The following is a 15,317-nucleotide window of genomic DNA, read 5'->3' as shown; positions in this document are numbered from 1 at the left end:
TGCCGCAAACATATGGCAACACATTCTACATCCTAGGCATTGTGAGAAATCAGCACCAATCTCATTTTCCAGTATCTGCCTATGGAATCGCGGATGTCAATGTTTCAAAACATGAACAGATTTCTGAAATTAAACTCCCGTCTGCTGTGAAATCAGAACTGACTACAGTATGAGCAAGGGTTGAAGTGACACAGAAGACACCAAGCTACACAGAGTGAACAGAATAGCCTATCAGCTTTGTGCAGGTTGCTGCGACTTGGCACTTTTTACTAAGAGACTTGTCTGTGTGTTTGAGGTTACAGACCTACAGCTTAGCAGCAATAAGGCATTTAACTCCTGGAACCCAGTGGGAATTGTCTGTAGACCTAAGACGACACATTGCCCCTTTGTCCTATTGTAATACAGGAATCTTAAAATCTGCAACAGACCAAAGTGTCTTGTTGATTCACTCAGCTGGCTGAAGCCCATTATTGATATTTACAGAAAAAAAAACAATAAGCAATCATTTTTCTCTGGAAAATATACGCTAATGTAGCTATGGTCCAAAAGATACCTTACCCAGTATGACAATACCACATGATACAGCTTTGTGAACACTTCAGGTCTGTAGGGTGCTTTTGGAATTACCAAGCTACTTGTCATATCCCTACTATAATTCGGTTCTCCAAGATACCATTAAGTGTGCCAATTTGCTTTCTGCTGCTTGATAAATCTTGGTTGTCATTCAGACGCTAAATTCATTTTATATTTTATGAAAGCTTACTTTCTAGTGCAGTAAATGCTTTAGTAAACAAAAAAGCATATTTGGGGATGGAGATACAGGAATATGGCCACATGTTTGACAGTAAAAGTAGTATCATAGCAATACATACTCTTTACTAAAGCAATCAAGATCCATGAATGCTAAACGTAATTGTGATGTAAGCATTGTGAAATTAGCTAACTCGTGTCTACCACAGGACACACGTTTCTATCAGGGATTAGAGATGGGACTTCATTTATTGACCAACCAACTTCTAAGGGTGTGAGGAATCACCCCTGGTTTTCTGCTTGGCCTATGTGGGAGGCCAGAGGCACATGGCACACTGAGGGAACCGCTGGCTATAGTTTTGGCTAACCAAGATCTCAACCTGACCTATTCACTGGCCATATAGGCAAGGGTGGTGTATTGCATCCTAATCTCTCCTCTGTGCTTGAATGAGCTCTTGTGGGACTTCCTTGACAAGCAATTATGAGAAGTCAGGTTCAGGCCGGGCTACCTGGTATACATGACCCACATCCTACCTGCCAGCCATGAGGGTTGAACATGACACCTAAGACATGACTGGAGGGTTTAGTGAGATGTGCCTTCTAGCCAATTCCAGTAGCATTAGGTGAGAGGAATGTCTCCCTGCTGCCATCCCATTTCTTAGTCTGTAATGCATGACAATAAATGAATACACTTGGTTAGACCTTCTCCAGTGGTTCTTGTTGCTAGAGACACTGTTGCCTCACCCTCTTGGTGTTCATGGCAGCCTGGTGGTCAAAATCATGCAAGTAAAATTCCTAGTATGCTTCAAGAAAGTTCAGCTAATGAGCAAGTAAAGACAAAATAAATTCAAAAGTCTTTCGAGCCAGGCCACAATAAGCTAGGAACTTTTGCACCTCTCACCTGGAATGGAAACCAACTGGCTAACAAGGGACCTTAACACTGGATTTTTCGTCTTTGGAGAAGCCACCTTGAAACAATACTGCTTTTTCCCTTCTCTGGTGACCAAAACCCAGCATGTAGCTTCATTTCACAAGCCAGATGAATACACAAAACTCAAACATTCTTTCAACAATGGCGAAAGTCCTTTTCCACTCTGCTTCAAGGGAGTTTCACTAAGATGCACCAAATGTTTAATGAATGGATTTTGCATCAAGTATATTCTTTATATAGTAAGACTATCCTGGTTTTATTTCAAGAATGTTTTCATACCTTAACTAAAAGTTATGTGATTACCTTATTGGAATATGTAGTTGTATATAAATCCAGTTTTAGCCATGTATAGTTTATAATGAACAGTTTCTATCTAATGTTTGATACCATCTTCGATACCACAATGTATCTTGTAATGCTAAGATTACTGAATACTGAAAACATTCCAATGCTTTTGCCTTATTTCTCCAATATAAGAAACACAGTCCTTGCATTGTGGCATAGTAGGCAGAAATCACTGCCTGTAAATGCAGCAACCTGCTTGGGTGCCTATTTGAGTTCCAGATGCTTCACTTCTGCTATGGCTCCAACTAATGGTCTGGGAAAAGCAGCCTAAGATTACCTAAGTACTCGGGTCTTGTCACCCATGAGGAAAAACCCATGCGAGCGTCCTGATGTCAGGTTTGGGCCTGGCCTACCCATGGCCACTGAGGCCACAGGGGAAATCAACCAGTGAATGAAAGTCACTTTCCTTATCCACCTTTCAAGAAGTTAATGGCTATAATTGCTATTTGTTGAAAGGTGTATTTGCTGGTCTTTGGATTGTCTATAGATTCCTGTTCCTGAAGATCTACCATCGACACATTGATTATAGAGTGTTCATGTCTAACCAAACACAGCCTCTCCTGGCTGGCTAAAATCCTGGTTTTTATTCTCTGGTCAAACTCACAACTGCAAGGCATCAGTCTCTGGAGAGCTTAATTAAACTAACATGCCTAAACACACTTTTAATTGACTTATGAAAACAGGCCTTATTTGTGTACAGAAACCACATTAAAGCTATATCTAAGTAAGGCTATAAAGTTTACATTTGATACATTTTCATGAAGATCAGCAACAAAAGAACAGTGACATATTGCTATTAGTGTTTTTCCTCCAATCAAAACCCAGTTTTTAAGATGCATTGCTTCAATCAGCGTTTACTAGAATTTGCTCATTTCCCACTATTTCTTTTGGAAACTGAAAGCACACATGGAAACAACCTCAACATATTCTTGCTCAATCCTGCTTCTTCCCAGAATAAACCTCAATCTTACATTTTGGAGAAGATTCCTTCCCACTTAAATAAGCTATCATTACATAAGGGAACCAGCAGTTCATTAGTAGACAATTATTTTTTTCTTCCATAGTCATTGCTTCTACAATCTGAGCAGGGTAGAGGAACACGTGAGAGAAATTAGCACTAAGATCAATTTAGTCAGTTGAACTCTTCTCAAAGTTTCAGTTAATTATAATATGATCTCATGAGGAGCATTGTTTTAATGTTGAGCAGTATTTTCCTGGCCGCAAGTCAGTTTATTAATTCATGGTCCCTTGTAGAGAACATATTCAATGCAATGTTTTGATTCTATACATTTAGTTCTTAAAAATATTTCTTTAGGAAAAGCATAAGCACATGGTCATGAAAAAGATGGCTTTGGGAGACTAAACAAATTTACTTTAACAGACGCTAAGAACACAAATTTAATGAACTCTGAGGTACTATCAATGATGTTAGTACCTCAACTAAAACACCTTGTATTTATTATGGACTTGAACATTGTTATGTTGGTCAATGCAAGACCCCTTCACATGCCTGTCATTTTTATGTTAAGATTTTTATATTAATTACATTGCATTATGTGATGCAGTTTCATAGGCTATGGGATTCCTCACACCCCTCCCTGTACCCGTCCCCCCATGGTGGATTCCTCCACCTAGTTGCAATATTACAGGAAAGAATCTTGACTGAAAATGCCTCACATTTCAACACAGGAGAACTGAAGGAAGAAAGCTCAACTAGCTTTAGGTTAGATATCTTTGAATGGTATGAGTTACTGCCTTCTTCCCTTCTATGCTTCCCCTCTAGATCACAAGAGGCTATCACTGTCAAGTTCAAGAGCCCAACTGTGAGACCCATCACTCGCACACAGTATTTAAGATGAATAACTTTGTCTCTCCAAACTAAAAAAGGTGGGGGGCATGATTTCTGTTCATGGCAATCACAGTTTCACATAGTCTAATTCTCATTTGGAGCCATGTCTTTCTATTAAGCTGAGCATAACTAGATCAAAGTTCTTCAACTTAAGTGCAAGAAGCAAATACATGGACAACATCCTGAAGGTAATAGGTAAGAGGCCGACCTGATACTTTCCAGCTTACCTAATGCAATTAAATGCCTCATTTTCACTGAAAAATGTCCTTACTGCATCCCTAGTATAGGCCGGTAGCACAGCTGCCCAGTGCAGCCTGGCAAACTCAATGTTCAAGTCCAAGCAGCACCCATTCACACTGCAGCCAACAGGAACTTTCTAGACTGTGAGGAAGACGTCTGCTGATCCTGTAGACCTAAGAGACATTTGTGGGACCTGCTCCGTTAGATCTGTCAGTTCTTTCCTCCTAAGGTCTGGATTATTTATACAAATGAGACAATTCCTTGGTGTTAGAATATTTTATTCATCTGTTGTCCTAACCATGAAAATAGTCAAAATAAGGTGGCAAACAGCCTTAAGTAGAACAGTCTTTACTGACTTGGCATGAGTAGAATCGTTGCTTTGTTTGGAGAACAGGACAATTTTAGGCAGCCAAGGTGATTGGGTACATGACTAAACATATGGCAAAACTGATAAAATTCAAATCCAGAAGGCATAGCACAATAGTTTAAAAAGTATCTGCTGAGGAATTAGACTACCTGGATTTGAATCTCTGATCTTGGACTTACAAGGTTTGTTGCCTTAATTATTTCAGCTTCAATATATAAGTTTCCTCCTCTTCACTGACACGTAGCTATTACATGATTGCTTTCTAAGGGTGGAATAAATATGGTAAACATGCAACATGTCTGGTACACAGGAGACAGTGTAAGATGTCTACTTGGAAGTCATGAACTTTTGACATGTGCCCAACATCAGTTATGTAAGATTGGAATCAACATACTAACTGCATGATGGGGCTCACAGCTAAGTAGTGTTCAAGGCACTACTGGTTCTTATTTAATGACGAATCAGTTACTTGAGTCTGGAATGTTCAGCTTTATGATGCTAGGTACAGCATATTTTTAATTTAAATTGCACTAAGATACAACACTAATGGTGGTGAGGTTTATGCCCCTGGATGCCTCCCCCTCTTAGCTGCTTTTTCATTTGGAATCATGAAAGTGTAAGACTCCTGCAACACAGCCCTCAAAGGATGGCTCTGTATTTTGCTGCAATTCAGACAGCTGTTGTGTTAATTTTATTCTGTACTTCCTCTTGTCATTGTTTTAGTGCACTGATTCTCCTTTCACTGCTGTATTTCATCATGTGAAAAAACCTGCTTGTTAATCCTAATTAAAATTTCTCAAAGTACATTTCAGATTTTAGTCAATAGTGCCTTCTAAATACATCTAGACTTTAGGTAATTAAACTACAATTCTCTTTCCCAAATCTTCAACCATCAGAAATGGGGCAGAGATAACATCACAGAACAGGCACAGTAAAACACATACCCTTTGGATTCTTTACAATCACTTACAATCTGACTTGCTAGGGACCTAAGAGCAGCATTGCCCTGGTAGCACAGAAATTCTATGCCACTGTCAGATAGCTGAAGTCAGGCACAATCTGGAAGCCCCAGTCCCTTTCTCAAAGGGCTAGGAAGAACTTAGAAATAGGGTAGGAGTAGAGGGGAGTGAATTGAGCTATTGTGGGTCTGGTTTGATTAACGTTTTCAGAACTAGCATGGTATTTTTCTGTAAATATATGGATTCAATGGATATTTGTTCTCCTTAAACAACTTAAGGCAGATACCAACTCACTCTTAGCTATTTTGTGATTGTTCCAAACTCATGAACTACAGCTCGAAATATTTCCTTCAGCAAGTATTTAGTGAAGACCAGTCACTTTTCTGCTTACTCTGAGAATGGCAATATCTTCCTATCATCTATTCTCAAGAATAGCTAGGGTAATGTACAGATGTAGAGATTTTACAATGCATTCTTACTTTGAGATCATTTATTGAAATATTAAGCATAAGACCCTGGGGTTCATGTTAGATTACCTTAGAAACCTATTCTCACTATTGCTCTCAGAACAGTTAATGTTTTTCCAGATACAGATATTTGCTAATTAACTTACTTATACCACTATTAAAAATGGCCTTTTCACTGTATACAAGATAAAGCATCACATCCCTAATATTAATTCTTTCAGTCACTGTAATTTCCAATTTCAAGGTTTTCTAGTATGACTGCTGTATATAACCATAACGTTCGGCAACTGATGATTTGTGAAATGTTAGCATCCTGAAAAATAATTTGTTCATCTTCATTTATAAGTATATATATATTTCACATGTAATCCAAGAAACAGGATCATCCAAATAGAAATCCTCTACGGAAGACACACTCAAGCATTTGGTGGGGAGTAGGAAAATCAGCTCCAAATATCAATAGGATATGCAGACCTTACAGGGCTCTTATCTGGAAATGGTTAAGTTTACACGGAGCTATTACTTTGCTTAAAGAGCTGAAAAACCACTATCAAGAAATAACTTAGAGATTATGCATGAACTTAAAATTGCGAATACTGCCTCAGTTGTAATCCAGTCTTAACTGACTTAACTTTCAATGCTATGTTATTGAAATCCACCCACAATGGTTCTTCAATTTGGAACCAACTCTGAGTGTTCTTTCCTTAGTTGAGCCCTTCTTAGACTAGATCGGCACTCAAAGAATCACAGAACTGAATTAGTCCCTCTGAAACACTGATTCATACTACAGGCAGTGTATATTCCACAAGTACCTTCTGTTTCTAATGCTCTCCACTATTATCCATCTCAACCTTACTCACTAGATTGTTACAGTTGTGCTATTGCTATGCCTTATTTTTGCTCAGAGACTCAGAATGAGGATCCTGTAAATCAAAGCCCTTAAACATGCTCAACACCACATCCCATCGATGTCTAGCATTTGCAACTATCCAGAATGATTATACTTGGCAACGAAGTGTTCTCAGGTCACCTACTGTCCACTTTGTCTAGGAACATACACATTGCTAATTTCAAAGGATCCAAGTGGGCACAAACTTCAAGGATATGTTACTGTAAAACCAAAGTAAATTGCAGCTGGTAATCAAAGCCTGCGTGAGACAGGGCCACAGATGACAAAGTCAAGAGAGACTGATCGATCCTCGACCTTAGGAGCTCCTAAGGTTTCAAACAAGCAAGCGTCAGGCAGAGATCTCTCCAACAACCTGCAGCATGTCACATTGGAGGGGTTTCTAAACTATGTACCAGCTTGAAAATTTTTCATGAAGGAGAGTATTGAACATATGCGGACATACTAATTGTTTCTAAACAGTTTATGGCTGCTAACACTTAGTAGTTAACAAATACGGCATTTTTGGGTATTGAAGAGTCTTTAGTGTACCAGACGATGAAGTTGTGGGGATGTAGTTTTGTTTCATCTGTTAACGCGTGTAAGAGTAGGAAAAGGCAACTAAGAAGTTTGGCATCTGATTTTGTATTTATCTGTCAAAAAAAGGTGTTTGAGAACAAGGTATAGTTGCACTATAACCCTGGAGTAAGGTTCGATCACCTGAGGTGGTCAAATAGTGACTGATCTACAAATCTCAAAATATGCACTCATTCCTCTAACTTCTCCACAGCCTTCCAGGGAAAGGGTAGGGACTCTGCAAAGTTCACACAATTGGCGTGAGTACACAAGTTCCTCAAAGAGCTGCACCTCTAACCACAGCCCTGCAGCTCCTGCCCTATGAAATGTCATGCTATACTTTCTGAAAGTAGGACATTCATCTAATGTTCATATGCAATAGTGTATCAATGTGGAACAGTTACATGGTTTTATATACTGATCTACACAGCACTGTTGTCTAACATACTAGCCACAACAGTCTACAGAATGTAACTGCATCAAGAAACAGTTTCCAAGTTACATGCTACTGTTTCCAGAACTAAGCACCCATGTGGGCAGCAGTTAAAGATACAGCACACATCCATTTTCGCATGTTGTATTGGATAGCACTTGTACAGCCCACCTCCATTACACAGTCTCATTCCACTATCCTGTTCTAAGAATTTAGCAGTTCTTTGATACATCCACAAGGTGCGACTGGTTTCTCTCAAAGATGGAGCATAGGTGATACTGAATAAAAGGAACATAACTAAGGAGATCATGAACTCCTACCCAAGTGGAGAGTTTACAGCTGAGATTTGTGAAGGATAGACAGCTTCTTCATCACTGGGTGACCACTTCATGTATTTGAATAACTTGTGCAACTAAATGGCCCAGAGTTATTATGGAAGATGAAACTGTATGGCCCATTAATTTCTAAGATCTCATTCTTTCCAAGTACCTAAAATATCTATGATCGTATAACCATCTTGTCCATTACTCCTACTCAAAACTCCTTGTTAGTCCTTTTAAGAAGGATTAAGCATTCATGACAAACTTAGACTGGTAGAGTGTAGCTGTAGATTTAGTCCAAGTTTCATAAGCTACTGAACTCCAGATTTGCTTAGCTTCCTTTTCTCATACATTTTGAGTAATTCTACATGGTTTGTCCAGGTGTCATTTGGATTAAACATGTTGATTTAACGAATATTTTAACTTGCCCTAAGGAAAAGGCCTGTAAAGTTAGTGCTGGAGATTACAGGGATCAATTCCTGTCCAGCAACTCAAGGCAAATTGTCAGCTGTGACTCTGCCTCTGCATGCTGCAGATTCAAAACAGACATGACAAAAGGAGCAAGAAAAAGGGAGTCTATATAAGGTTTTAAAATAACGATTCTATAATTATTGGTAGATCTCAATGGATTTAGTACATCACTAATTATACTGCATTACTGTCAAATGAGTTCTTTTAGCATGATTAATGTTATTATACCAAATCCCAAATTAATTCACAATGAGTATCTTAAAGTCTCAGCAATGCTTTCAAAGAAGGGGAAAATGACAAATTAAGCTGGGCCATTATATTGAAATACAGAGAGGTTTGCTATCTAAGCAGTTCAAGTATATTACTAGAATTAACCTATATATTTATGAAGCACCTTCTCATCTCAGTTTTCTGTAGAATTCCCAGCTGGGAAAATCATGTACTAAATATGAACAGCTCAAATACCCAGTCTCTTGACCTTTTACCCTTGGTCTTAACACTTCTATTATCTTTTGTTGTAACCTGCTTCAAGCTTTCCTTCTAGACATCAGAATACAAATAAAGTATCTAAATACACATTTTCCTTGCTAACTTTAAGTTAGCAACTTAGATGTGTCAGGATCTGATTATCCTTAGACAACTTCAACATGAAGTTCAAGGCTTGACTACCTGAGGTGTCTTTTCCTAAGACTGCATATATGTTTTACTCAAATATGAACTGCCTGTCACAGCCCTCATGTCCTTTGATGCACCTGAGCTGACATGATTTTTGTACTTTGTTGTAAGGCACCATAACTGATTAAAGGAGTGAATTCTTTAAGTCGTGTTTATATGTCCCTGCTGACTGTATAAAATTTTGGATAAGGGAGTTCACATCTGTTAAGTTCAGTTTCCTCACATTTTAGGTAGAGCTCAATCAATACCTCCTTGTAAATATTGTCTCAGGTATTTGTAAGGAATGTAGTTAAGCATTGCTTTGACAGGGCTCAAATACTAGAAGCATCTTAGCTTTGGTTATTCCATCAACATGGAGAGTACAGAGGCCCAAACCCTACAGTACCACTATTACCTCTTCTAACACAAAATTCTAAGCACCAGATATACTCAGAAGGCATTTAGCAAGCATTAGCTCATGCAACTGCTATCTCTAAGCTGAGACAAGCAGCACTGGCAGAACCAAGGTTTGAGCCAAAGTTAAACCATTTTTCACCTTCGGCACAGAAGTATTTTGTGAAACAAACACAGTAATGATGTTCACACTTCACTTACGTGAAACTATTACCCTGGTGAAAAACTTTCTTCATACGATCACAGCATTCAGACCTAAACTCAGCAACACCAGCTTGTCAGAGATGCACAGGACAGGGCCATACTTTTCAGGCTGATAGTTGTGACTGAAGTAGACATGTGGGACAGGCAAGACATTAATGCATATGTAATCACCCGATCTGTAATGCCAGAAGTTTGTCAATCCCAGCAACATTATGCAATGTATCATTTCTCAGAATTACATCACGTACAAATAACTTTCTGGGTGCATATTTAGGAAACAAAGTACTTGAAGAAAACCAAGTAGTACTCTAGAAGATTTAGAACTTGGGAAAGACTTCTTGGAAAGCCACCAAAAATACAGGCAGGCAAACTCAAAATAAACCAATGAGAACATAACTAAAAAGCTCTGTCCAGTAAAGGAAACAGTGAAGCAGCAACCAACACTGGACAAAATCTTTGCACATTATACGACTGATAGAGGACTAATATCCAGGATATACAGAGCTTCAGAAAATGAACTGCAAAAAAAATGCTGTGAAAGGGTGAGAGAAGTGAATTTTTCTCAAAACAATTTCAAATGGCTGAGAGACATGAAAAAATGCTCAGGTTCCCTAGCTATCAGAGATACAAATGAAAACCACACTGATGTTCCACTTAACTTCGTGAGATTTGGCTTAATTAACAACTCCACTGATAACTTTATTCCCATATCCAAACTAGCAGGAGTTATCCTTCACCGCTGCTGTGTGTGTAGGCTATTACCACGAGTATGGCAGTCGTATGGAGTGCTGTAAGAAAACTGAAATTTGATCTGCCATGACCCAGCTATCCCAATTTTAGAAATACATCAAAAGGAAATGAAATCTGCATATGAGAAAAGGATCTATAATTCTGAATTTACAACAGCAAAATCTACAATAGCAAAGACATGGAAATAACTGATGCCTGTCCAAAGAAGCGTAGATTAAGAAAATACAGTACATCTACTCAATGGAATACTACTCAACCATTAAAAATGACATTGTTTAAATTGCAACCCAACCGTCCCAACTCTAGACCATTATGCTCCGTGAAGTCAATCCGTAGGGGACAAATGCATGTTCTCATAAAAGGCAACCTTCAAGAAAAATACAAGATCAATAGCCCTTTCAATACTGTTTTTTATACATCTCATGGGTTTTGAAATGTCTCCCAAGATTTTTCTTCCAGTTGATTCACTGACTCAGGTCACACAGTATCATTGTTTTCTTCTAGAAGGCTTAATTTTCTATGACACATGGGCCATTTAGTATGTTATGTATCATGTTAATTTCCTATTTATCCTCTTATTTTTACAGCATTTAAGGGAATGTATAGTAACTGTAATAGTTACTATAATATCCAGATGTGAATATATAATGCAGTATGCATCTGTTTCCAAATTAAAAATTGACTCCCAATGAAACTTAAATTTACCTTGACATAGGATGCTAGACACTCTGCTAGTGTCCATATGTACAATGTCAAACTACACTTTGAAGCAGAGTGATGGACGAATGACTGAAGGGCTATACTACTGTAATGGGGGGGGTGCAGGAAGTCAGTGGCAGGGAGGGATTTGGGAAGGAAGGAGAAAACCAATCTTAGCTTGTAACTGTATAATAAAAGAATCAGAATGCTCTTTCAGGTTACACCAATTGGAATGCTAGTCTCAGGTTTACGAATTCATTTCAAAACCAACAACTATCAGCCAGCAAAGCAGCAATTAGCTGGATCTGAAAGTAAGGGCTACCTGTGGAACAGACACACCCATCCTTGATCTGTTTGATATACTTGCGTTTCCATGTTGTCTGTACTATGTAAATATTGACTTAAGCAATGACTGTCACATTGGCAGTTAGACCAGCATGATGTGGATGTGATGTAATGCCTAAGACCTAATTATGTTAAACGATTTATCACTGCAATTGTTTCTATAGAGTCCTTTGGACCACCTTCCTAATCCTGATGCTTAACACCATCCAGTTTGAAGGGGATTTATATATTTATGCAACACTAACAATGACAAGTTCTTAACCATAGACAGAAATGGTCTGTGAGTCTGTGATGAAGACATAGAAATGGTTGTGACATAACCAGAAACAGAAGTTAACATAGACAGAACACACAATTTGTAGCTATGAAACAGATTTCCCATCCAGTGCAACTGCTAGTATGTGTTCTGATCAGGAAGAGGGAGGGTTAGGGGAGGAGGGCTGGGAAAGATGAGTGATTTCACTACAATGTTTTAAACTGATCAACATTATACAATTGAGAGCTGAAGCTGCAATGTTTGAGAGAATTCAGTGTGTCAATGTGTATGAGCCAAACTGCCATTATTCGAGTCTACTGAAGGAATCCGTTTGAAGATTTCATTTAATTGTTCTGAGCTATGACATTCTCTTAATGTACAATGGAAAGATGGCATTTGCTCTAGCAGCAGTATTAACGGATTACTTTTGGAAACTGGTCTTCACCAGGGATACAGGTTGGGTATTCATTACTTTTTAAACACGCCTCAGCATATTTATATGCAAACCTTGCTAGTTGCCAAATTACAGGAAGTGCCAGCAGGACTGCTTCAAGGCAGCACTTGGTTAGCCTAACTGACATTTGTCCTTAATTGCTTTTGCATTTTCCCAAGCTTTATCTGTTAGTATCTAGTCAAAATACCACAAGGAGTGCTGAAACCCACACATTTTGTAGGGAACACTTCAGACTTTAATGATAAAGCTGTGCACCACAAGGCATTAAATAAATAAAAGCATAGGCATAAGGAACTGCTTAAGGCAGGTCTTTGCATAGCATCATCGTTAAAATTAAAGGTGCTACTGAAGTGTATCCTGACAGTTTAGGCATGGACAATGGCATAGAGTTCAGCATCCTATTGTAAAGATACAGTCAAGTTTTGTTGGGAGTGCACTTTTGATTTGGAAGTAGAGATGCAGACTGCATTTCATCTTCACATGTGTGAGTCTACTACAACCCCTTAAGTGAAAAGCCATAAGCCAAAATCAGCAGAGAATAGGAAATGAACAATGACAACGTTAGATGGAAGAAAACATGTATCCCATCACTCTTTCATATACATCTTCATTCCCTCAACACAACTGCTGGGGTTGGACCAGGATAAAGCTCCTCATCAGCAACTCCAAGATCTCCCATGTGGGAGGCAGGGACCCTAGCTCCTGAAGCCTTCACCTGTTGTGCTCCAAAGTGTAATCAAAGTTAGATCGCAGAGGTGTAACTTGAACCTTGACAGCCTGTTGTGGGATGCAAGAACCCCAAGTAACAGCTCAACCTCAAGAGTGCCTCTATGCTCCTTTAAGTGCTTCACCGTTACATTCCAAGGACTTAGCTAAAACTGTGGTCATCTACTTCTCAGTTCAGCTTTCTGACATCAAGTATACACGGGCATGTGCAATGCTCCACCTGGTAGCTGCATCCACCATGAAAAGCCAAGCATCACACCACTTCAGGAAGCAGCCCAATAAACGTAGGCTGTAACAGAACAGACCATGCATCTGATTAACAGGCTGATGCCATCTTGGCACCCACATACTCACTTTCTAGTCACTTCACACCGAAGAGAAAGTACCGCATGTGCCAAATTCAGGCAATAACTTGCCTCCTTCTCCAAGCAGAGCAAGGCCATCTGACAACTGTTCTGCCTCTAATAATTTAATGTCTCAAAAAGTCTACAGTTTGCGTGGCAGTATGCTAAAGACCTGGGACATAGTCATCACCAATATGTCCCAGGAAAGCCCCTGGAACCTGCAAATAGTCCAAATATCAAACTTGGCTACTATGGATTATGCAAATAAGGAATATAAGAATCATAAAGCACTCCTCATCACATGTGCCTGAGCTGTAGCCTATCTATAGTCACACAAGAGTGGAGTGGGACAGAATGTGTGAAGACACTATCTCCTGTTTCTACTAATAGTGGAACAGTTGGTACCATAATGTTACCATGCCACCTGGGCCATGCCTTCCCCCAGGGGCTGTCCCACTTTCCACATCTGTGCCTGTACCTGTTGTACTGCATGAAGACGGACAAGCTGGCCTCACACAGCAGAGCTTCATTTCTCAGTAAATACTCTAAGACTTTATGAATCAATAGAGTGGGTAGCACCATAGTATTCCAGAATGAGCACACCCAACTGTCTTTAGTTACCTGTAGGCTTAAGGATAAATTTAGTCACTGACCTGATCATTAAAACCTGAGGATACCCATTTTTTCACAATCCTGTACCATTTTAAGGTGCAGTTTAATATTTACTTGTAATATTGCGGGCCAGCTTAATAGTACATTGATGACAAACTCAGATACATTCTGCTTTAAAGCCAAGTTTACCATTTTGTTTCCTAGTTCTTTTATATTTCAAAGACAGGGAGGAAGAAGGACAGTGAGAAATTAAAGACTTAAAAAGCAAAAGGAGTTTCCAACTGCTAGCTCAATCCAAGCGTTTACAACCAGCTGGCATCCAGATCAATTGGAAGCCAGTAGCCAACAGTCTCAAGCGTGGCAGAAACCCAACCGACTGAATCACACAGTGTACATCCTGAGAGGCAACGTCAGGAAGCTGGAACTGGAAGCAGAATCAAGATTCAGAAACTGACTGCTACAGGATGTTAGAGTCCCAAGTCACACCCTAATTGCTGCAAATGCTTGCCTCATGATCAACGATGAAAATTGATCCCTTATAACTGGTAACTCAGACTTGGATCAGCATTAGACAATAGCTAAACTACAAAGACATGCAGGGGGAATCAAGAACGATCCTGACAACCTCTTAACAGGAGGTCATGTGCAAAGACCAGGGCGGGGGACCCTAGAGTGGAACAGGAGGACAGGAGGGGGCTTGTATCCTAACCCTGCAGAATCCCGGATCCTCACCAAGGAATATCAGTATGGGCATCAAGGACTATATCCCAACAAAGAAAACACAGGGAATTGGAGTGCCCTCGGAGGCCAAGAACTCTGATGAATCAAGCAGGAGTGGATGACTACCACATGGGATGAAAGAAGTCCAAATCCTCCCTCACAGGATCCAAGAACATCAGAGCAACAGCCAAGAGCCCTGAGCAGTCCACAGAAACAGATGAACAGTAAACTTCCTTCGGGACTAGGGAGGGGAGCCCTCTCTGGTCCTCACTTATTTCCAACTTCGGGTCCACACCCTCTGACAATGACCATCAGGATCGTTCCGGAAACCCCAAACAAATAACCAAACAAAAAATCTAGAATAGAGAACAACAAGGAAAGCCTACAATCAGACAGGAAACGGTCAGTGTGGATTCACTTATATCTTACTAAGTGGGACACAAAGATTAGTTACTCCTAACTAGGGCATTGAAGATTTCTCTGCACATGCCTCCTTAAAACTGTTCTGCACCTAAACTGTTGATATGTCTTGTTAGTTGTAAGCC

The 15,317-nt window shown here is 39.5% G+C and overlaps 1 long non-coding RNA gene across 1 annotated transcript; it reads left to right on the top strand.

Moving 5' to 3' along the window:
- The first annotated feature begins 1,590 nt into the window (after positions 1 to 1,590).
- Positions 1,591 to 14,737, top strand: LOC121146052. The gene is made up of 3 exons (XR_005882145.1): positions 1,591 to 1,603; positions 5,796 to 5,798; positions 14,618 to 14,737. It is a non-coding gene; the product is annotated as an uncharacterized LOC121146052 (long non-coding RNA).
- Positions 14,738 to 15,317: the final 580 nt, after the last annotated feature.

The sequence above is a fragment of the Ochotona curzoniae genome, unplaced genomic scaffold, assembly GCF_017591425.1.
Source record: "Ochotona curzoniae isolate NIBS_2020 unplaced genomic scaffold, NIBS_Ocur_1.0 contig_1302, whole genome shotgun sequence".
Classification (NCBI taxonomy): Eukaryota; Metazoa; Chordata; class Mammalia; order Lagomorpha; family Ochotonidae; genus Ochotona; species Ochotona curzoniae.
The sequence above is the reverse complement of the archived record's forward strand: the minus strand, read 5'-3'. Positions and strand labels throughout refer to the sequence as shown.